A 23,226-nucleotide genomic window follows, 5' to 3' on the forward strand; every position below is an offset into this window, starting at 1 on the left:
ATATAAAACTGGTGAATAGAACAGAGCCACCCACTTGATTTTGGGTGTATTTTGGTCTCTTAGAAGAGACTGCCTCCCAAAATTTTAAGGAAAGAAAAAATATATATGTAAAAATAAGGGTAAACATGATGAAGGGATGGAATATGGAAAGATGAAATTTTAAAGAATAGGGAATATGGAAAGATGAAAAATTTAAAAAGACTCTAACAAATGAATTGAGACGATAGAAGTTGATTAGAAAAAAAAAAAAGTTAAGAATGTGATCAGGTTGGAGACTAGAACAAAGCCATATACTAGATTTAGGGTATATTTTGATCTATTAGAAGAAACTGTATCCCAAAATTTAAAAAAAAGAAAAACTTATATGTATCAAAAAAATAAGGTGAAATACAATGAAGGGATAAAATGTGACTATAACAATGAAAATTTAAAAAGATTTTTTTAAAGATTTCATTAAGTTATTTGACAGAGAGTGAGACCACAAGTAGGCAGCGAGGCAGGCAGAGAGAGAGGGTGAAGCAGACTCCCTGCTGAGCAGAGAGCCCAATGTGGGTCTTCATCCCAAGACCCTGAGATCATGACCTGAGCCAAAAGTAGAGGCTTAACCCACTGAGCCACCCAGACACCCCTAAAAAAGATTTTAAAAAAGGTCTTGATAAGATATAGTAGTTAAAAAAACATTAAAATAGGAAAGAGGAAAAATTATTAAAAAATAGAATATGAAAAAATATTTTTTAAATTAACTTTGAAAGAATAAAGAATAATGGGACAAAAACCATGAATTCTATGTGTTGTATTCCTGTAGCTCTGAAGTTTTGCAGTTCTAATTGATCAGTGATCTTGGTCTTGGCTGGATGTTCTTATTGATCTTCTGGGGGAGGGGCCTGTTGCAGTGATTCTCAAATTTCTTTGCCTGAGGCAGAATTGCACCACTTTTGCCAGGGGCCACCTAGGTAATCTGCTCAATTTTGCTCTTAGTAGCTTTTGTTCCCTGAATGCTTTTTGTACAGCTTTGGAAGATGGGAGTGAAAACTGTGGCCTCCCAATCTCCAGCCCCATAGGAGCCAAGAGCTCTAGGCCCCACTCCTCAAGGTACCTTCAGAGAAAAGCAGTCCATCCCTCCTCTCTCTCTGTTCTCTGGCTGTGTTCCTTGCTCACCTGGCCTGTTACTGAGCATTTCTATCTCTGGTGCATGATCCCATTTGGAGTCTCCAGACCCAGCAGATTCCTGCAGTGCGTCCCTGCACTGCTCCTCCCAGAGGAGGAAGGAGGGGTTCTCCCCGGATCTGCCATTTGTGGGGTCACTGCTAGAAGAACAGTGGCCCGACTGTGCCTTGGATCATGGCTTAAGGTAAGCCTGAGCTGAGAGCCCACTCCTCGGCTGTCTCTGCAGCTGGCTTTCCTGCTCCAATACCTGGGAGCTCTGCCACACTTAGACCCCCTTGGTCTTTTTGTGACCCCGCGGGTCCTGCAACCACTGTTCCCACAAGAGCTCCACCCCTCGCTTAGCCTCTGGAGTGATATCCTTCAGAGGAGCAGACTTCTAAAAGTTCTGATTTTGTGCTCCACTGCTCTACCTCTTGCCAGGAGTTGGCACCTTCCCCCACAGTCTCTCTTCCCTTATGTCACCTCAGATTCACTTCTCCCTATGTCCTACCTTCCAGAAAGTGGTTGATTTTCTGTTCCTCACATTGCTACTCTTCTTCTCTTCGACCTCCTCTTGAGTTTGTAAGTATTCAGAATGGTTTGATAACTATCTAGCTGAACTCTTGGGACCTGATGATATTTAGGTCTCTGACTACTCTGCTATCTTGCTCCTCCCCCCTGAAATAGTTCCTTTTAAATGGAGAATTGATGTTGGGAAGCACGGAGAAAAGTACTTAGAAAATTTGATTAGGATCATTTTACAGATAAAATTAAAGTCAAGAGATGAATTTTTTATTTAATAAGTAGCTGCTTCCCCCTCTAACCTACACATTTAAAGAAACTACTTAGAGTACACCAGGTTGGCTTACTACTAAAGTCAATTCAAACCATTTTTATGAGACATTGGAAACCAACGAAAACATGAGTGTTAAAACACATATTCTTTTGGAGGGCTCTAAGTTTACAGTGAGGATGATCATGTGGAAGGAGAGTTTCCCAAACTTCGCCTGCTATTTGGATAAGAATATTCAATAATGAGTTATTACTTTGGAGGAGGAAAATGCAGTTAGCAAAACATGACTTTTACTACAGTTTTGCATAGGAAGGCAGAAGGAGTAGAATTAGACTTTTGAATAAAAGCCGACATTAATGCAATTTTGATATATCCTATTATTAACAAGAAATTAATCTGGAGTTCAGGTTTTTCTCCCTTTCAATTCAGTTTTTCACCCTTTTAACTATTTTCTAATGTGATAAGCAGAATTACATTTTAATACAAAATGTTAAATATCTCAATATTATGGCTTATAAACCCAATAAACCTTTGCAGCCATATCTGCCCTATTCATGTGGCACATGACAGCTGTCTCTTGGAATCTCAAAGGAAATAGAAAAACATTTCAAAAAAATTTTTTAAAAAGAAAAGAAAAACAAAAGAAAAACATTTCAGTAAAATGAAAAACAATGTGTTCAATAGTAAAACTCACACACAAAAATATGTAGGACAAGGCAATGGAGAAATTCCCAATAAGACACTGCAGACTGTTACAGTTTTCCTGATTATTTTTGTTTTGTTTTTTTAATCTGTAATCCTCCAAGCAAGAACATGCAGGGAGTGAAGAAACATCTTATGTGGAAACTCTAGGGAGGACTCATGTCAGGTCATGTATATCAAATACTCCATACAGCCTTCTGAACTACCTGACAAATGGGTTTACTTCTTTCCTTCTCATCTCAGGAAATATGCCTTTGTTATAGTCATTATTAAGCTGACAACTCATATACAATAAAGTGAGGAATCTTTAGAACTACCTCATCAACAGGCTACTTTAGGTGGTGACATAATAAACTATTTCCCAAGACTTTGAGATTATTGAGAATTGGGGTTTCACTTTTGTTTGTTTTTTTTTTTCATCTTAAACACAATTAAAAATAAGCACTCCTTTCACTCACATATGTAGTTCTCCATATCTCCCACTCCTAGAATATTTTTATTTAATTTTGCATAGGTATTTGGAATGCATTATGATCAACTATCAGGTAGATATATTTTCACTCTTCATTATATTTTTGTTCTCTTTTCCTTTTCCTGGTGTTCTGCTTCTCTTTGTAAAGCTGTCTGGTATTGTGCAAAAGAGTGCCATCCTTCTTGAATAAATAATCTTAAGAGGAAAGATGGGGGGAAAAAAGTGCTTTAAAAAAATGTCTTTATAATACATACATCTATGTATTTCCAAAACTAATATGAAGGACTCTGTGGTGGTGATTTGATAGTTGAGTCAAAGTGATTCTATGGAAAAATGAGTTACAGTCAAGATAATAATAGTCATTAGCTACTTGTCAATTTATGAGTCTGTGCTTGACCCTGAGTTGGTACCGCAGGTGATTAACAGTTGTAGAATAGAAAGCAAACACTAGGGAAACTCATGCTACTTGGAAACCTTATAAATAGCATTCCTGGGTTTAAAAGGAGGAGATAATTATTTTCTGAGAGTATAAAACTTCTGGCACTGCTGTTGGCTATAGAAAACATATTTTGGCCAAAGTAGTGGCATTGGTGTCTCTCTCTCATATATATATATATATGGCAAAATTTAAATCAGTGGCTCTCAAAGCATGGTACACTGACCACTGGGGGATTGCTAGCACCTAGTCAGAGAATCCTTAATGTCAAAATTCTTTTTATAAACTGTTTTAGTGTTCTCAGTTCTTCATTTTCTCAGTGTGTTGACATTTGCACTGACAGTACTGAAATTATAATTGATAAAGCTGCTGGTGCCTTAGAATAAGTCAATGTGGTGGTACCAAATTATATTAGTAATTTTTATTTATTCTTGATCACCACACACTTGCAGTAAAAATATACGTTTCATTTAAGAATGTCTTTTGTGAATTGGTAGAAATGTTAAATTTCTACCCTTGAAAATATGTCTTTAATATTCTCTATGAAAAAATGGTATATGCACATAAAGTACTTCTGTCCCATAGTTATGTTAGATGGTTAGATTCAGGAAAAGCACTTGGGCAATCCAGTGGCATGCAAAATTAGCTACTCTGTTCAAAGAAAAATCACTTTTTACTTGCCATAATGACTGACTGACAAAATACAGCTATTCAGACTTATGTATTTTCTCAAAAGCAAATGAATGAGCTTGTTACTTCAAGGAAAACAAATGACAGTATTATCAAACTTTCAAATGAAAATTAGTATATTGGAAAATCTGTATGTATAATACGGACCTGGTTAGCCGTCCAACACTTAAAAACTTTTCTCATGAAATCAATGGCAATGTTAATGAATCTGGCTTCTTGACAGCTTAGAATGAAATGTGTCAACATTTAGTAATTCAATTTGGTTATAAACTATTTCCAAATGAAAGTTGTAGGGGTTTTCAAAAAACAACTTATGGATAAAGATTCATTTGGGGTGCCTGGTTGGCTCAGTCAGTTAAGTGTCTGCCTATGACTCAGGTAACGATCCCAGGGTCCTGGCATCAAGCCCCATATTTGGCCCCCTGCTCAGAGGGAAGTTTGCTTCTCCCTCTGCTCCTCCCCGCACTCATGTTCTCTTACTCTCTCAGATGAATAAATACTTAAACAAAAAATTCATCCAAAATTCAAGATTGACCAATGGCTTTTAATTTTAAATGTAATGAGTTTATTGATGTCATCTTAAATTTACCCATTGCAACTAACCTTTAAGAAACTACTTCTTCTGGAGAGGCGCAAAGATGGCAGAGAAGTAGGGGACCCTATTTCAACTGTTTCCCTGAACTGAGCTGGCTATCTACCAGACCATTCTGAACACCCACAAAATCAGCCTGTGATATAAGAAGAATATATCTGGATCTCTACAAACAGAATAGCTCAGGCAGTTGGTCTTGAGGTATGGAGCATGGAGCTGTGATTCTGTGGGCAGATATTGGAAGATAAATGGAAGGGGGAGGAAGCCTTGGGTCTCCTGCACCACTGGAGTGCAAAAGCCTCCTCCACTGGGGACCAGGCACAGACTCGCAGACTGGTAGCGGCAGGGAAAGGACTTTAGGGTGGCCCCCAAGACTGAAACCTGGACCTACAAAGGCAAGCATGCAAACTGGGGGTGTCTGGCAGTTTTAGAAGTACAAAGGGCAGAGACATGCCTGGACCTGGAAGGGAGGGCTGGGAGTGCTGCTGTGAGGTGCAAACCCAGAATGCTGAGGTTTTGGGCAGCAAAGACAGAAGTGGGGACATTGTGGCCTGGAGAGCTGAGAGGCAGACTGCAATATCTCTATTCTGAGACAGAGGTTTGGATACAGTCACTTCTGCTCTGATTCTTGGGGATGGGGGAGCAAGGAAAACTGCCAGAGAGCAAAAACCACAAAAAAACAAAACAAAACAAACAAACAAACAACAACAACAACAAAAAAACAGTTTTCACTGAGCCTATTCTCGCCCCACAGGGGGCAGGGCAACTCTGTCCAAACAGGATTGCCTCAGTAACAGTGTGGCAGATCCCTCCCCCAGAAGACAGGCTGGAAGAACAAGACGCTGACAACCCTAAGGTCACAACCTATAAAACAGGTGCATCTTGCTTGGGTTGTGGTTAATAATTTGGATTCTGTACATTCCATCAACCACCTTAGAATGACTAAGAGGAGGAACCCCCAACATAGGAAAAACTCAGAGACTGTGACCTCTGTCACAGAACTAATGGATATGGATATAAGCAAGATGTCGGAAATAGACTTCAGGGTAACAGTTTGTAGACAACAGCTAGGATGAAGAAAACTATTCATGGCAACATAGATTCTCTTAAGGGTAGAAATGGGAGCTGATCTGGTAGAACTTAAAAATGCTATCAATGAGATCTAATTTAATCTAGATATTCTAATGGCTAGGGTAAATGAATCAGAAGAATGCATTGGTGATCCAGAAGACAAACTGACAGAAAAGAAGGAACAGCAGGAGGCCTGGAACAAACAGCTTAAAATCCATGAAAACAGAATTAGAGAAATAAATGATGTCACAAAACATTCTAATGTCAGAATTACTGGGATCCCTGAGGGGGTAGAGAGAGAGGACAAGAATACATATTTGAGTAAATCATAGTTGAAAACTTCCCTAATCTGGGGAATCAAACAAGCATTCATGTCCTAGAGGCAGAGAGGTCCCCTCCCAAGATCACAAAGAAATAGACCAATGCCCCAGCATGTAATAGTAAAACTCGCAGATTTTAGAACCAAGGAAACCATCTTAAGGGTGGTTAGGGGGAAAAGATTCATTACATACAGAGGGAGGAACATCAGAAAAATGTCAGACCTGTCCACAGCAACCTGGCAAGCCAGAAAGGGCTGGCAAGACATATTCGGGATACTAAATGAAAAGAACATGCAGACAAGAATTCTTTATCTGGCAAGGCTGTCATTCAGAATGAATAGAGAGATAAGGGAGATTTCAGGACCAGCAGAAACTGAAAGAATATAGGACTACTAAACAAGCCCTGCAAGAAATATTAAGGTGGGGGGGGGGCTTCTACAAAACGTGAATGACCTAAAAGCTCCCATAAAATGGCACAGGGTTGCAGATTGAATAAAAAGATAGGACCCATCCATATGCTGTCTAATCGAGACTCATTTTGAACCTAAAGATACATCCAGACTGAAAGTGAAGGGATGGAGAACCATCTTTCATGCCAAAAGACCTCAAAAGAAAGCTGGGGTAGTGATTCTCATATCAGACAAATTAGATTTAAACAGATCACCTAAGCAAAAAAATCAAGAAACAGAAGCTTTGAATGACACACTGGACCAGATGGACCTCATAGATATATACAGAACATTCTACCCTAAAATAACAGAATACTCATTCTTCTCAAATGCACATGGAACTTTCTCCAGAATAGATAACATACTGTGGAAGAAATCAGCTCTCAATCAATACCCAAAAAATGAGATTTTTCCTTGCATAGTCTCAGACCACAATGCTTTGAAACTGGAACTCAATCACAAAAAAAGTTTGGAAAAAATTCAAACTCTTGAAATCTAAAGACCACCCTACTCAAGAATGTTTGGGCCAACCAGGAAATCAAAGAAGAACTTAAACAATTCATGGAAACCAGTGAGAACGAAGACACATCGATCCCAAACCTATTAAAGCAAAGGCGCTCCTAAGGGGGAAATACATAGCCATCCAAGCTTCACTCAAAAAAATAGAAGAATTCTGAATACACAGACTATACTTACACCTTGAGGATCTGGAGAATCAACAACAAATTAAGCTTATCCCATGCATGAGAAGGGAAATAATTAAGATTAGAGCAGATATCAGTGAATTAGAAACCAGAAATACAGTAGAATATATCAATGAAACTAGAAGCTGATTCTTTAAAAGAATTAATAAGACCAATAAGCCACTGGCCAGACTTATCCAAAAGAAAAGAGAAAGGACCCAAATTCACTCAATGAGTGAAAGGGGAGAGATCATGACTAACACCAAGGAAATAGAAACAATCATTAGAAATTATCACCAGCTATTTGCCAATAAATTAGGCAACCTGGAAGGAACAGATGTATTCTGGAAACTTATAAACTACCAAGACTGAAACAGGAAGAAATTGACAATATGAATAGACCAATAACCAGTAATGATATTGATGCAGTGATCAAAACCTCCCACAAAACAAAAGTCCAGGACTTGACGGATTTCCTGGGGAATTCTACCAAACATTCAAAGAAGAAATACTACCTATTCTCCTGAAGCTGATTCAAAAAAATAAAGACAGAAGGAAAACTTCCAGACTCATTCTATGAGGCCAGCATTACCCTAGTCCCAAAGCCATGCAAAGACCCAATCAAAAAGGAAAATTGCAGACCAATATCCCTAATGAATATGGATGCTGAGATGCTCAACAAGATCCTAGCTAATAGTATCCAACAGTACATTAAAAGGATTATCTACCATGACCAGTTGGGATTTATCCCTGGATTATAAGGGTGGTTCAACATTGGCAAATCAATCAATGTGACAGAACACATAAATAAAAGACAAGAACTACATGGTCCTCTCAATTGACACAGAAAAAGCATTTGACAAAATACAGTATCCTTTCCTGATTAAAACTCTTCAGAGTATAAGATAGAGGGAACATTACTCAATTTCATACAACCCGTCTATGAAAAACCCACAATGAATATCATTCTCAATGGGGAAAAGCTGACAGCCTTTCCCTTAAGGTCAGGAACATGACAAGGATGCCCACTCTCACCCCTATTGTTCAACATACTACTATAAGTCCTAGCAACAGCAATCAGACAGCAAAAATAAAAGATATTCAAATTGACAGAAAAGAAGTCAAACTCTCTCTATTCAGAGATGACATGTTACTTTATGTGGAAAACCCAAAAGAATCCACCCCCAAATTACTAGAATTCATACAGCAATTCAGTAATGTGGCAGGATACAAAATCAATGCACAGAAATCAGTTGCTTTCTTATACACTAACAATTAATTGTAGAAAGAGAAATTAGAGAATCAATTCCATTTACAAGAGCACCTAAAACCATAAGATACCTTGGAATAAAACTAACCAAAGAGTTAAAGGATCTATACTCTAGGAAATACAGAACATTCATGAAAGAAATCAAAGAAGACACAAGATGGAAAAACATTCCATGCTCATGGATTGGAAGAATAAACATTGTTAAAATGTCTATGCTGCCCAGAACAATCTATACTTTCAACACCATCCTGACTAAAATATCAATGACATTTTTCAAAGTGCTGGAACAAAAAATCCTAAAATCAGTATGGAACCAGAAAAGACCCCAAATTACCAAGGGAAAGTTGAAAAAGAAAAAGCTAGGGGCATCACGTTGCCTGATTTCAAGCTATATTACAAAGCTGTGATCACCAAGACAGCGTGGTACTGGCACAAAAGCAGACGCATAGACCAATGGAACAGAATAGAGAGCCCAGATATGGACCCTCAACTCTATGGTCAAATAATCTTCAACAAAGCAGGAAAAAATGCCCAGTGTTAAAAAGACCATGTCTTCAGTGAATGGTGCTAGGAAAATTGGACAACTATATACAGAAGAATGAAATTCGACCATTCTTTTACACCATACACAAGGATAAACTCAAAATGGATGGAAGAGCTCAATGTGACACAGGAATCAATCAAAATCCTAGAGAAGAACATTGGCAGTAACCTCTTGGACATCAGCCACAGCAACTTCCTTCAAGACACATTGCCAAAGGCAAGGGAAACAAAAGCAAACATGAACATTAGGACTTCATCAAGATAAAAAGCTTTTGCACAGCAAAGGAAACAGTCAACAAAACAAAGAGGCACCCCATGGAATGGGAGAAGATATTTGCAAATGACACTACAGACAAAGGGCTGGTATCCAAGATCTATAAGGAACTTCTTAGAGCCAACCAAAAAATAATCAAGTAAAAAAAAAGAAAAAAGGGCAGAAGACATGAACAGACACTTCTCCAAAGAAAACATACAAATGGCTAAAAGCCACATGAAAAAATGTTCATCATCATTAGCCAGGGAAATTAAAACCACATTGAGATACCACCTTACACCAGTTAGAATTCCAAAAACTGACAAGGCAAGTAACAACAGACATTGGAGAGGTTGTGGAAAAAGGGGAACCCTTTCCCACAACTTGCACTGTGGGAATGCAAGTTGTTGCAACCTCTTTGGAAAACAGTGTGGAGGTTCCTCAAAAAATTAAAAATTGAGCTACCCTATGACCCAGCAATTACATTACTGGGTATTTACCCCAAATATACAGAAAAGAAGGGCCATATGCTCCCCAATGTTCATAACAGCAATGTCCACAATAGCCAAACTGTGGAAAGAGACAAGACGCCCTTCAACAAATGAATAGATAAAGAAGATGCGGTTAATATATACAATGAAATATTACTCAGCCATTAGAAAGGATGAATACCCAACTTTTCCATCAACATGGGTGGGACAGGAGGAGATTATGCTAAGTGAAATAAGTCAAGCCGAGAAAGTTATCATATGGTTTCACTTATTTGTGGAAATAAGGAGTAGCATAGAGGACATTAGGAGAAGGAAGGGCAAAATGAAGTTGGGGGGGATCAGAGGGGCAGATGAACCATGAGAAATTATGAACTCTGAGAAACAAACTGAGGGTTTGAGAGAGGAGGGGGTGCGGAGATCAGTGAGCCCTGGTTGATGGGTATTAAGGAGGGCATGTATTACATGGAGCACTGGGTATTATTCCTAAACAATGAAGCATGGAACACTACATCAAAAACTAATGGTGTACTGTATGGTGACTAACATAACATAATATACATCTAATAAATAAATAAATAAATAATTATAAATAAATAAAATTACTTAGATATATACCATAAAAAAAAAGAAAGAAAGAAAGAAAGAAAAAAGAAACTACTCTTTGCAACTTCTGGTGTAGTACCAAAAGGTAAAATGTACAACTATCCAGAAAAAGAATACTTTTTTCTCCTCCCAACTATATATCTGTGTGAGCCCAGATTTTCATTATATACTTTAACCAAATAACATATTGGCAAATTGGAATTAGGAGCTTTATCAGTCAGGGTTTTGTCTACTATCTGAAAGCTAGAGAACCAGGGACGTGGGTAGTATAATCCAGTTTGAGTCTGAAAGCCTGAGAACAAGGAGTTCCTATGGTACAAGTCCCAGTCCAACATCTGAAGGGAGAAGATGGATATCCCAGCTCAAGCAAAAGGAACAACTTCACCCTTCCTCTTCTTTTTGTTCTATTCAGTCTCAAGGGATTGGATTGGGTGATGCCCAGTTGAATGCGGTGAGGGTGGATCTTCTTTACGCAGTCTACTGATGTAAATGTTAATCTTTTTCAGAAAAACCCTCAGAAACACATTGGAGATAATGTTTTACCACATATTTCTTAGCCTAGTCTACACATAAAATAACCCATCAAAGAAGCAGGTATGAAAACCCGTCTCTCATTAAGCCACATGGATTTAAAAAAAAAAAAAAAGTAAAAAAAAAAAATACTATTCTCACCAAATTCTGTTTTGTAAATTAGTTATTTTGTTTCATAAAAGTTATTTATGTCAACACTTAATGGGGTTTATTATTTTTTAAAATGGATTAAGATTTTAAAGTCTGTTTTAATTTATAATACGGAAATACTAAGATATAACCCCTATGATAAAAAGAACTACAGGATTTTCAGTAATTTTTAAGAGTGGGGTCCTGATCCTTATCTTACACTTCTCACAAAAATTAACTCAAAATAGTAGAGACTTAGATGTAAGACCTGAAACTGTAACAAGACTCCTAGAAGAAAATAGGGAAAGAGCTCATTGACATTGATTGTGGCAATTATTTCTCAGATGAAACATCAAAAGCACAGGCAACACAGGCTAAAATGAACATATTCTCCTTATCTGGAAATTTCGTTTTGCCCTTTGGGGCTCCAGTCTTCCTACTGATAATTTTCATGACCTCTCAGGTTTCCTTCTCAGAAATTCTACATGGTCTATTATGACAATAAGAGCTGTATGAACTCTGAACAAGACGGGGGTAAGACAAGATGGAGTGATTGGGAGGTTGTCTGGAATGATAAGAATGGATCTGAAAAATCAAGTTTGATGGATGGAAAGAAAAGTGACATTCTTTTTAGTGAAACACAAAGTCATAATAATGAGAATTTTTTAGAAGAATGTGTGAGTAAAAATGAGAAGCTCTATCTGACTACAGCAAAGAGTTCACATAAAAGACCAGGGATAATTACCACAAGTGATGAAACAGGATGATCGGCAGTTTGAGACTTAGTGCTTGGGACTCCATCTAATTGCCAAACATGTTCTCCCAAACTGCTGTGTGAACCAGCAGACAAAGGCAAACACATTTAAATAAACATCCATTTACATTTTAATATCTGTATGTTTTGATAGTTGTGTATGTATTTTAATGAGTAAATTTAATTTCTATTAGTAACAAATATACCCAACTAGTTACAAAGATATAATTACAGTGATATAAAATTCTTCTATAAATATATTTACTTCTGGAATACTGAATCAATTTTTAAATGCCTCAAGTAAATAATAGTACATGTGAACAGCAGATATCTAATTAAACAATCTTGATTAGAAAACTCTTCTTATTTGAGAGGTCAAACATGATCAGAATAAATTTAGATCTTTTGTGTACTGGAAACCTAAAACTTACACTAGCAGGAATCAAGCAACTACCAAACAAAAAGTCCTAACAGATAACATAATTGTCACTGTATTGTCTCCTTGCCAGTTATATTTCTGTGACAAATTCCTGATCATTGACATTTTTTTTTAACCCCCATATGCCAGAGATTGGGGACACTCACCTCTCTTTTCATCTTTTAAAAAATTTGCTACAAATTAGTATTCCACTAATCTAGTTCTGAAATGATTTACTCTCATCCATAGTATATTCAGCTTAAAAAAGGCATTTTAAATGCTTACCCAAGGGTGAGCTGAATATAGATTTGGGAAACTTGGCTTCTCATTTTAGTTGCATTGCTTTGGGCAAATTATCTGGGCGTCTGTATTCTTTGGTGATAATTGTGATTCCTTATAATTCTAAAATGTATAAAAAAGGTAAAATGCGCTAGACACAATACCAGGTGTTCTACATGCCATCTCATTTAGTTAATGATCCTAACTGTAGATACAGATAGAACCATTTTAGAAGTAAGATGGCTGATGCTCAAGGAAGGTAAGTTCCACATATGCTCAGATATGAAACTATCCCTTAAAAAAGGAATAGCCTTATGGTTGAGTTCTGCAGTTGTGCTCAAAATTTGGAGTAATCTCTCAAATTTCCTTATTTTTCACAAGAAAATGGCATATGAGGAAGACACCCTAGTTTAAAAAACCTCAGTCACAGCTAGTGTTAAACATTTATAGAGATAAAATTGTGCAGAAAAACACTTAATGCCAAGAAATTTATCTTAGATTTAATAATGATTCCAAATAATGGGGATGAGTACAAACAAAACTTCTGAAAATCACTTAGAAAACCAATACAGTAAATCATTAGGATCCCAGTTATTCCTACAAAAGTAATAGAATCAAAAATCAATTGTGCCAAAGCTTTGCAAATAAAACTTGAGACTTGAAGTAAAACTTCCACTGGCTGCATTTTTCAGAAATGTTGAAAGTGCCGTGTCTCAATCAAATCTGGAAAACAGTATTTAATGACCTAATAAATACTTCTTTTTATAAGATACTGATGTCAAAGATGATTATGAAGAATTAAGATACGTTTTTATAAAATATGAGAAAAGAATAAGTACATTATTTTATTTAATAATTCTTTTTGAATCTATTACTAAATTTAGAATTAAATGTTAAAGCAAATGTGTAATTTACTTTACAAACTTAAAACTTCTTTTGGATACTCTCATTTGGAACTTGGAAAGTCCTATGTATTTGATCAATTATAGATACTCATCCAAAGATACATGACTAGGAAACTAAAGAAGGGATTCAAGCATATTTGTGTTGGAATTCAAAGCACATTCTGTATTCAATAAATCATATTAAAATTTTGTATACCTTCTTCTGAATAGTAGGACATTTCAAAGGAGAATAATGGTTACTGAGGTACTTGAGACAGTCTTAATGATAGATGCAAGATTGAACAGAGTATTAAAGGATAACTAGAATTTTTATTGACAGAAAAAGCATTGTAGTCACAGTAAGTATCAAACATTGTCATTCCATCCTGCTTTGGTTGACTAATAGTAATATTATTTTCACTATTACCAAAGATACCTTATATTTATTGAGAGTTTATAGTCAAGCACCATGCAGAGCATATTGGAAAATATCTCATTCAATTCATATAACATTCCTGAGGATTGCTGTTGTTCTCATTCTAACAAAGAGAAAATTGAGGCTAAGGGGGGATTAAGTAATTTGACTGATAGCATAAAGAAAATAGCAGAACAACGGTTCATACTCAAGTCTATCTAAATCCATTACCTGAGTTCATAAACCATACTGCTCTGTTGCCTTAATCTTTAATTCTATTTTAAGGTTAAATAATCTCTAGAGAGAGAGATTAGTGAAGATGGGAATTGGCAAGGAAGGCTCTATGTGGGGACTATATATTGAGTTTGGCTTTAAGAGACTTAGATATACACTGTACAATTTAGATACGCAAAAAGGGTCTGGGAAGATATGATAAGGTGAAATAGGAGTTTATAACTATGGATGTATTGTGTATGTACAACTCCATTCATCCTAATTGAATAGTGAACAAGGAAAATATGGCTTTGCCAGTGTTAATTCTTTGAAATGTTCTTTCCTGGAAAGTTTTCCTTGAACAACTAAGAGTACATGGATGTTGAGTTATGATTGATCAATTTTTCAAGGAACAAATATCCTTAATATATTACCCAAAAGGGAATAATAAATGACCTTGCCAGAACTGAATTGCCACCTTCTATTGGATGTGAAGATATGACATTTTTGTCTCTGTCCATTAAATGTTCACACATAAAGTATTCTTAATGTGAAGTCAGCATTGATAATACAGTGTCACGTGTTCTGTGAGACTTGCCTGATATTTGAGAAAACCTAGGGAAGAACTATTGAGTGCTCTCTTCTCTCTCTTCGGACCCACTCTTCTCCTCACAGTTGCCTATGGAAGGCTTTAGGCAGAACTAAATAGTGCTTGATGTAACTCTGAACACATACATTTCAATGAAGGCCTCACTCAAGCTGTGTACTCCATCATCCTTTCTGTTCAGCCCCTGCAAAATTAAAAAAAAAAAAAAACTAAACTAAAAAGTCAACATTTTTACTTCAACTAGAATAAATTTTGTCACTTGAGTTGAGTAAGTCATATAATTTTGTTACTCTTGAAGTTGGCATTCAGGAGTGCATTTAAGATTGCATGGGCCAACTATAATTTGGATCAATTAATGTAAAAAGCCTATTTCCTTCTACTTATTTTGATATTCCATCATTGCTGCTCCTATTCTTTTCCTCCTAGAAATTTTCTTGCCCTAATTTCTCCCTCACCACTGTCTGCCAGTCCATTTCTGCCCATTCGTCAATGTCCAGTTCAGGCTCCGTTTCATTCATGAAGCCTCCCCTAGCCACTCCAGCCCTCACTAATCTTCACATTCCTCTTAATTTCTTGGGCATTTTGAGTGACATGTATACATGTCACACAATTAATTCCATTTACAGTGTTAGAATCTGCGGAGGCATTTATATAGTAAAGCACTAATATTTAGAACCAAAGGAATGACACTTAAACACATTCCAAATACTAGAATCTATAGTCTTTGTAAGTGTGAGTTTAGTTCCTGGAATAATCTGGCTGTTGCCCTAGTTGGTGATTGATCATGTATGACTGACTGTATGTACTGGTGACTGCCCTGTTTCTCACCTTCTTTCTGTCTTTGGCTCCTGAGAATCATTCACTTTCATGGCTTCCTAGAAATAATCTTCCTTAATCTGTGTCTGTACTTTTCCCCAGGAGTACAGAGAAAATTCCACTTCCCCTAAGCCCTACATGTAAGGCTGTCCATCTTATAACTGAAGCATTTAGATTCTCTGGGAGGTCATATTGTGCTTACGCTTAAAAGCAAAATTGCTAGACCTTATCTACTTTTTAGTTTCCTTGACTCACCCTATGAGCATTGATCTCCAGAAATCTCATTCTTAGAACACTCATTTTATAGCTTGTATGTTGTTTTGTATGCTCTTGGTTTTTTTAAATCTGAGCTGTCTTACATTTATACAATACTATTGTCTTATATACATGTATCCTCTATCTACCTACCTATTAATCATCTTGCTAGCCAGGCAGCAAATATATGCAGGAGTAAGAATTTATATAGGATAAATAACCTACGTTGATAAGATGGGTCATCTTGCCTCTTCTTTGATGTAACAATTTAGTTCAAGTAAGCTGAGTACCACATCATGTTCCACTTGTAACTGGGAGCATATCAGGTGCTTAGAAAGTTTGTAGTCAATAATACGTGAGCAGTAATTCTTGTTAATGCTACGAATAATCTATAAGAGCAAGAGACAACTTTTGAACAGCCCAACTAATGTCTGTTGAATCGATGGTTAAAATGGTTTTCTTCTAGACTTCTAGGGCTGATCCAATACTTGGCATCCAGATAAAATCAATAATGAACATATAGAGAAACTGCATGTTTTGCTTATATTTTCAAAGATAGTGAACAGCTAATGCTGTACTGAAAAAAGAAGCTTTACTGAAAAAATATACTTTGTATTTGCAAAGTGTTATGTTTATTTTATTCACAATTATGAGAAATATACAAGAAAAGAACAATATAAAGAGGAAAATTACTTATTGCTCCAAAACCAAAAGTCAAACAGCGGAAGTCTGTCATTTCTAGCTTGGTCCTATCGGACCCTTATTTAAGCTCTACCTGAATGGTTTCATTTAAGTTTACATAGCTCTCCTTGTCCTTGCTTTTCCTATAGGATGTGTGTTAGCAAGTATGCAAATAACTGAGAAGCAAAGAGCAGAAGAGAGGAGTCAAGAGAACAGAAATCCCTCCCACATCAGAATAAGCTCATATGCACTAGTACATTTTTATACACAACTATCAATATTTATCAATAACCCAGCTCAATTCTACCAGTCTTCTGCCTGAAAATCATAAGGAATATAGTGACAGATGTGTGGAGCACAGACCTGACCTTCAGAATAGCTGCCATCAAAGCTCTCAGGGAGCGATCCAAGAGGCTGCTATGGGCGGGTGGCCAGGCAGAGTAAACAAAAGGAAGGGTTCACAGCTCCAAGGCTTTCTCCCTGTTGCTTTCAGTGGAGAGAAGGCACGAATTCCCATCTGTCCTTCTCAGTATTATGAAGAAAAACATTCACGAGAGATGATGCTTCTGATCCAAGAGCATAGATATTTAAGCAGCGTTTTAAGTAAGAAAAAGAAACAGATTTGTGTTCTTTTAGAATGTAGAAACTGGAAGGTGGAACAAGAAATTATAATTTATAGAGTTTATGTTTATTATTCCCCACATACCAGAATGCATAAAATCAGAGAAATTTCAGAAATCAACTAAGTTTTCCCTTTTTCTCAGAGCAGACATTCATTTCTTTTTATATTTATTCATTTTCTATTTGGTTTTTGTGGTTTGAAAGCACTTTCACAGATTTAAGTAAGTGGTAGGGTATGGTGCTTGGATTTTCACTGCAGGACAGCCATTCATGAGATGATACTTTTGATCAAGATATTTATCATCTTTGTGCCTCAGTTTCTTCCCATGTAAAATAAGGATGAAAATCGTTATACCTACAGTTGTGAGAATCAAAGGATTTATATAGGTAAGGCATTTTAGAACATAACACCTGCCTGATCCTAAGTGCTCAATAATTATTGGCTATTTTTAAGTTTCATAACATAGGTAAATCATCTACTCTCCCTATTTCATAGATAAAGGATCCACAGATATTATCACTTTTAAAGATTTATTTATTTATTTAGAGTTTGCAAGTGAGGATAAGGGTAAAGGGAGAGGGACCCAGAAAGTCCTCAGCCAGACTCTCTGTTCAGAGCCCAAAGCAGGACCTGAGATCATGACCTGAGACAAAATCAAGAGTCAGCAGCTCAACTGAGCCACCCAGGCACCCCAAGAATGGACATATATTATTAACCAACCTGCTTAAGTTAAAGAATAGTCAATGGGAAAGTCAGAGATGCCCTTTGGACAATATTACCTTTGGGTTTACATAGGCATTAAATAATGATTTCATTTACAGACTATTTTCAAATCATATTGACTTCTTTTACAGAACCTCTATTCCTCTTATTTTTTCATTAATTCTTTTGTGTATTTTTATTTATTAAACAGATTATAAAGTCTGTAGGTTGATAATAGTATTTGCATGTCTTCTGCATCTTTCTCAGCTCCTGATATAATACTATGAAAGAAAAACTTCATTAGATACTTGTTAAAAATGGAAAGGAAGACTGTATCTCAGACCACTGCAGTAGGGGCCAAGACGTTGCAATAAGGCAGAGGCACTGAACTTAATTCCCTGGAAACAAAAGGTGGGAGGGTTTTTAAACATAGGGGTAAGGTAATAGGAAAAAACAAAACAAAAACAAAAACAGAAACAAAACAACCAACCTGGAGGATGGGGCAGGGAATCTGTTCAGTGTGATTAGGCCATCTGTGTTTCCTATTTGTCTGCTTATTGAAGTCAGGCTTCTACCCTTCCACTGAGATGGGGGACAGGGGCCCTATCCTTTTTATGTTTCAAAGGGATGGCTCCCAGGACCTTAAGGAAAACATTCCTGTATTGTAGAAGATTTGCATCTCAAAAAGGTGGAGAATGAATTTACAATTGCAAATTTTTGAAAATAAATGCTCTATTGTTTTATTAATTTATTCTTTAATTTGGTCTTTGGAATCCAAAAAGATCTTAGTCAAACTTCTTATTTTTATAATGTGTATGGTTTGTGTTAATATTTTTTGAAGGAGTTACATAGAGAAGTCAAATGAATCAGTCAAGGAGTTTAATGAATCATAAAGGATGTCTTGTCCCAGGCATTTTTTTTCAGTGCTGTAACTTAGTCACGTACACTGCCTCTTTGTGTGTATGTGCTGTCTTTGCCCATTTTCTGGTGGAAGTGCTCAAAAGCTTTAAGGTGCTCAAGAAATAAATAAAGGAAACACAGGAAATGAGAAATTGGCTATTTAGATTTAGACATTTGGAATGTTCACATGCAGGCTGTAGCCTCTAGGATTCAAGGGAAAGGAATGTAGACATCAAGGCAAAGATAGGTTGGGGATGGTGACTGGAGAGTCATTGACATGGTGTGGTGAGGGAAGCCTTGCAAAAGAACGGCTTCTACGAATGTGAGCTAACTCCATGTATGTGTGTTGTCATTTTTACTTCTAAATATATTTAAATTGTTCACCAGCAAAATCTCTTGGTGTTTCGTAAGTGTCATTTTTAATCTATGTCTGTATATTTTAGAAAAAGGTCTTTGTGGAAAGTCCAGTATATATTTGTGTACAAGTAATCATTAGTGATCACACGTGAGGACATTTTACAAAGTTTATAGATGAAGAGGAGAGGAGAAATGACTGTCAGTGAGATTTCTAAGGGTTAACTAAAATTATCTGTTCTCTTAATTGACAGAAACTCACCATCTGGAGCTGCCATATTTTCTGTAAAGATTTCTTTCTTTCCTTTTTTTTTTTTTTTGGTGACACTATGAGAGAGAAAATGAGCATATAATTCCTGCTTCGACTGCTAAAGGGAGCAGTCCAGACCTAATTAACTAAGGGGCTTAATGATAGCATTTTAGAATACATGTATACATCAGTCCCTCTCTGTGCCTCTGCTCTTAAAAGCACAGCAGCCAGTCACAGGCAACATGAAGCCTTTGAATAGCAAGTTCTTGATGGTCACTGTAGGACAGACCAAAAAAAGTTTTCCTGAAAACCAATTTGCAAATGAAGATCAATAAGAGAAAAAGTAAAGTCAGAGTTAGAACGGGGCCACTGTTCTTTATTTACTGGCGATCATTTTATAGAATATATTTTGTCTGTCTATGATTATTTTGTACTTAAAGATGATATAGTGTATGCTTCCTATAATAGTTCTATTTTAATGCCTGAATACTACACTAGAATTTCCTATTATTTCTAGATTCTAGCTTTCAATGTTTGTAATGAACTTCATCTTATAGTGTTCACATAATAACCAGACATTCTTTCTGGCAAGGATATAGTTCTAGGAGAATACTCATCTATCTAGCCAGCCTCTTTGATGGGGTAAATGGTGAAAATTCAATTTTTTGTTAATACTGCATTCCACAGATAGAATGACTACTGAACTAGGCTTTGTTTCTGAAATCTCCAACAAATCAGAAGTGATGGATGATCTCTAACTAAATGATAATAAAAATATTGCCAATGAAGTCCATCATAACTGAATTGAATCTCATGTTTAGCTCTTAATACTCTCTTACTTGACCTATCAGCAACATGTGCTAATGATCACGGTTTTTGTTTTTTTTTTCTTTGAAACTTGAAGCATCTCTCTAGGTTTCTACATTCTCCAGGTTATCTTATTATTTTATTGGCCACTGTTTACAAGTCTCCTTTACTGGTTCTCCTACCTTTCCTGATGTGCAAATGTGGAAAGTCCCAAGGATTTATTTAGACTCAAAGAAGTAGGACCAAGGCCTAAATACTATCTACCTTTGAATCTTAAATTTTTGTCTCCACCCTTATTTTTCTTTACTTTGGAATCCAGAGGTGTATTTTCAACTGCCAGACTAGCATCTCTTCTCCATTGGAATGTAAGTATCTTAAACTTAAAGATTTACAAACAACATCTGTATTTTTCCTACCCCTAAAACTTTTCCTTTCATGCTTTTTCATTTTGGTAAATAATACTGGGTGAATAGTACATTGTTCATCCAATTAGCCAGACCACAAAATTAGGAACAATCCCTAGTTTTTCTAAACTCACATGCAACCCAGGGGCAATACATTCAAAGTCAAATCTGACCATTTTCCACTACATTTTCTACCATTATCTTGAACTGCTATACTTAATAGATTCCTTCTTTCTTTTTTTTTTTCTACCATAGATTCCCAGTGGTCTATTCGCATACCTATTGATCTTTCTGAAATTGTGACTCTGATAATATCACTTCTCTTAATCTCCTCCCTGTGGCTTCTCATCACACTTAATTCCTGCGGCTTCTCATCACACTTAATTCCTGCATAGGGCTTTATGTATGCTATCTTTTTTTTGTAATCAATAATTGAGAGTGTGGGATATAGGGTAAAAATCCTTAGATTTTAATCTAGACTCTATTTGGAACTTTCATCAAATTACTAATCCTCTCTGAGCTTTCAACGTCCTTATCTATAAATGGGCATGACAATAGTACTACCTCATAAGGTTGTTGTTAGTTTTGAGAATTAAATAAGGTATTTGATAAGAATCACTTAAAACTGGAATTTTCTACTTTCTTGTATAATTTTTAATGAACACAGAGTGAGTTTGTAGTAAGTACTCAAGGTTAAAGATTATCATGATGATGTTGGTATCACTTCCATGAACCAGTGAGTTCTATGAAGACAAGACTGAGTACATCTTATATATTCCACAACCAGAGCAAACTATGGGGCTAACACCTATCAACGGACCAGAAAATTATTGTTGAATGACTGAAAAAATGAAATAATCTAATAAAAATTGTCTAGTCTTATCCTCAGTTCCTTTCTCTCCTTTTTTCTCTTTTTCAACTACTCATATGCTTGTATTTTCCTAAGACCTAGAAAAACCTTTCTTCAGAATTTACCCTTCTTCTCTGTTCACTCCCTCTTCTACTCTGCTTTACAATATCCCCAAAAGTCAGCACACTGGCAGCTGTTCATTTTCTTACCAAAGTAAGCTCAGCCTACCTTCGAGCCTTTAAGACATCTCTCATGATTTTACCACATCATTTACTGCCTTAAATGTTACACTTATTTCTCTACTGAGTAGCATTAGGAAGAAGAACAGAAAATAGAAACGTGTGTGTGCGTGTGTGCACTTTGTTAGGTTTCTTCTGTCTCTAAACTAGTTTTGGGAAATTGAGTGAAGAGGAAGCTCATCAATCCCTATCGGAAATCTATCAGTTTCCTCCTAAGAGGGTATGGTAATCATTAATACTGTATACAAAATATACTCAGATCTTTGCCTTCTGGACAGTTTCCTTGTACTTGAATGGAGCCATATGATTGGTTCTAACCAGTGAATTTTAAGTGGGATGATATGTGTCACTTATAGTCCAGAGCATTTGATTGCTACTTTGAGGCTCTCCAGAACTCTTTATTTTCTCTTGAGCATGGTGACTGACCTTATTAAAGATGGTAGCTATTTGAATAGGTAGTGTCCCTAAGTGAATACAATACGCAGAGTCCTCAGGCAATCTGTGATAAATATTTGGTGTAGATAATAAACTTTTGTCACTTTGTACCACTGAGATTTATAGTGTATATTATTACGACATAATCTTTCCTATTCTGACCTACCATAAGTTGATCTTTTCAACAAAAATATCTTTTCTTGTTTCTTTTGCAATGAGAAAAATATAAATAAGGAACATGCTAAGTACTCAAAAGCTAGTACAATTTTTAAGTCTGAGTCTCTGCTGTCATATTTTTGCATCTAAACTTAGAAGAAAAACATACATATGGTCATGGTTGTGCTTGTGTTTCTATCAGGCCAAAGATCATGAAATTTCAGAATCTACTGAGCCTCTCATTTAAAAAATGTTTGCTTGTGGGAAAATGACACCTAGTTAGAAATCTGATTTTCCTATTTTATGCTAATATTGATATTAAAAAATGAACAAACAGAATAAGGTTGTATCTCCATGGTGTCCAATTAGTCATTTGGTTCGGGTTAATAAAAAAATCTTAGGCAATCTGAACACTTGATTCTATGTAAAGAAAATGTCTTGTTAAGTGACTGACCATATGTCTCTGTACCACATAGAAACTGCCTAGGGAAAAGATGGAATTGTGGCGTTTCTGTGCTTTGTCTTCTGGGCTCAGGCCCAGGCTTTTCACAGACAGTGGAATGATGTTGTCAATTTGTAGGGCATGGAGAGAACATGCTACTCTCCAAGGAAAAGGAGGAAAAAATCCTCTTTCTGGCCTCTCTTAGTGATTTCTGCCCTATAGTCAAATTATTAGATAGTGTCTGAGAAAATGACCCAGCTAAGTAACCCATGCAGTTAGAAAAAGGAGTAAAGTAAAATCAACCCTACTCAGTTTGCCATTTAAATATGTAGACATTGAAACAGAATTAGTCCTGAATTGAAACTTCAAGGAGAGAAAATACTTTGTAAACAGTCTGAATTACTCTCCTTCTCTTAAGTTCTATGAGCTTGAAAATATCTTTTTAACTTTGTTTAAAGGAAGTGCTACCTATTGGCTCCTAATGACACTGATTAATTGCTTTTCACAGCATTGGCAAAATTGTCAATTCCATTACTTCCTCATGCATGCCAGGTCTAAGATTTTCCACA

At 36.3% G+C, this 23,226-nt stretch overlaps 1 protein-coding gene and 1 long non-coding RNA gene across 2 annotated transcripts in view; one reads left to right on the plus strand and one right to left on the minus strand.

The window, feature by feature from the left end:
- RIT2 (Ras like without CAAX 2) overlaps positions 1 to 23,226 on the plus strand; it is a 383,183-nt gene that overhangs the window by 325,555 nt on the left and 34,402 nt on the right. The gene's annotated exons all lie outside the window — the stretch shown is intronic.
- Positions 13,906 to 23,226, minus strand: part of LOC116868870 — a 163,806-nt gene continuing 154,485 nt past the window's right edge. Inside the window, exon 3 of the long non-coding RNA XR_004382906.1 lies at positions 13,906 to 14,928. This is a non-coding gene — a long non-coding RNA (uncharacterized LOC116868870). The remainder of the gene's footprint in view (positions 14,929 to 23,226) is intronic.

The sequence above is a fragment of the Lontra canadensis genome, unplaced genomic scaffold (genome assembly GCF_010015895.1).
Source record: "Lontra canadensis isolate GAN:19392208 unplaced genomic scaffold, GSC_riverotter_1.0 scaffold17, whole genome shotgun sequence".
Lineage (NCBI taxonomy): Eukaryota > Metazoa > Chordata > Mammalia > Carnivora > Mustelidae > Lontra > Lontra canadensis.